Source organism: Hylobates moloch, unplaced genomic scaffold (genome assembly GCF_009828535.3).
Source record: "Hylobates moloch isolate HMO894 unplaced genomic scaffold, HMol_V3 SCAFFOLD_7, whole genome shotgun sequence".
Taxonomy (NCBI): Eukaryota; Metazoa; Chordata; class Mammalia; order Primates; family Hylobatidae; genus Hylobates; species Hylobates moloch.
The window spans coordinates 112,683,163-112,684,699 of record NW_026652282.1 but is presented as its reverse complement, the minus strand read 5'-3'; positions in this window follow the sequence as shown (position 1 = coordinate 112,684,699).

Here is a 1,537-nt window from a genome sequence, read left to right as displayed (position 1 = left end):
AGAACTACAAACCACTGCTCAATGAAATAAAAGAGGATACAAACAAATGGAAGAACATTCCATGCTCATGGGTTGGAAGAATCAATATTGTGAAAATGGCCACACTGCCCAAGGTAATTTATAGATTCAATGCCATCCCCATCAAGCTACCAATGACTTTCTTCACAGAATTGGAAAAAACTACTTTAAAGTTCATATGGAACCAAAAAACAGCCCACATCACCAAGTCAATCCTAAGCCAAAAGAACAAAGCTGGAGGCATCACGCTACCTGACTTCAAACTATACTACAAGGCTACAGTAATCAAAACAGCATGGTACTGGTACCAAAACAGAGATATAGATCAATGGAACACAACAGAGCCCTCAGAAATAACACCACATATCTACAACTATCTTATCTTTGACAAACCTGACAAAAACAAGCAACAGGGAAAGGATTCCCTATTTAATAAACGGTGCTGGGAAAACTGGCTAGCCATATGTAGAAAGCTGAAACTGGATCCCTTCCTTACACCTTATACTAAAATTAATTCAAGATGGACTAAAGACTTACATGTTAGACCTAAAACCATAAAAACCCTAGAAGAAAACCTAGGCATTACCATTCAGGACATAGACATGGGCAAGAACTTCATGTCTAAAACATCAAAAGCAATGGCAACAAAAGCCAAAATTGACAAGTGCGATCTAATTAAACTAAAGAGCTTCTGCACAGCAAAAGAAATTTCCATCAGAGTGAACAGGTAACCTACAAAATAGGAGAAAATTTTTGCAACCTACTCATCTGACAAAGGGCTAATATCCAGAATCTACAATGAACTCAAACAAATTTACAAGCAAAAAACAAACAACCCCTTCAAAAAGTGGGTGAAGTATATGAACAGACACTTCTAAAAAGAAGACATTTATGCAGCCAAAAAACACATGAAAAAATGCTCACCATCACTGGCCATCAGAGAAATGCAAATTAAAACCACAATGAGATACCATCTCACACCAGTTAGAATGGCAATCATTAAAAAGTCAGGAAACAACAGATGCTGGAGAGGATGTGGAGAAATAGGAACACTTTTACACTGTTGGTGGGACTGTAAACTAGTTCAACCATTGTGGAAGTCAGTGTGACGATTCCTCAGGGATCTAGAACTAGAAATACCATTTGACCCAGCCATCCCATTACTGGGTATATACCCAAAGAATTATAAATCATGCTACTATAAAGACACATGCACACGTATGTTTATTGCGGCGCTATTCACAATAGCAATGACTTGGAACCAACCCAAATGTCCAACAATGATAGACTGGATTAAGAAAATGTGGCACATATACAACATGGACTACTATGCAGCCATTAAAAATGATGAGTTCATGTCCTTTGTAGGGACATGGATGAAACTGGAAATCATCATTCTCAATAAACTGTCACAAGGACAAAAAACCAAACACCGCATGTTCTCACTGGTAGGTGGGAATTGAACAATGAGAACACATGGACACAGGAAGGGGAACATCACACTCCGGGGACTGTTGTG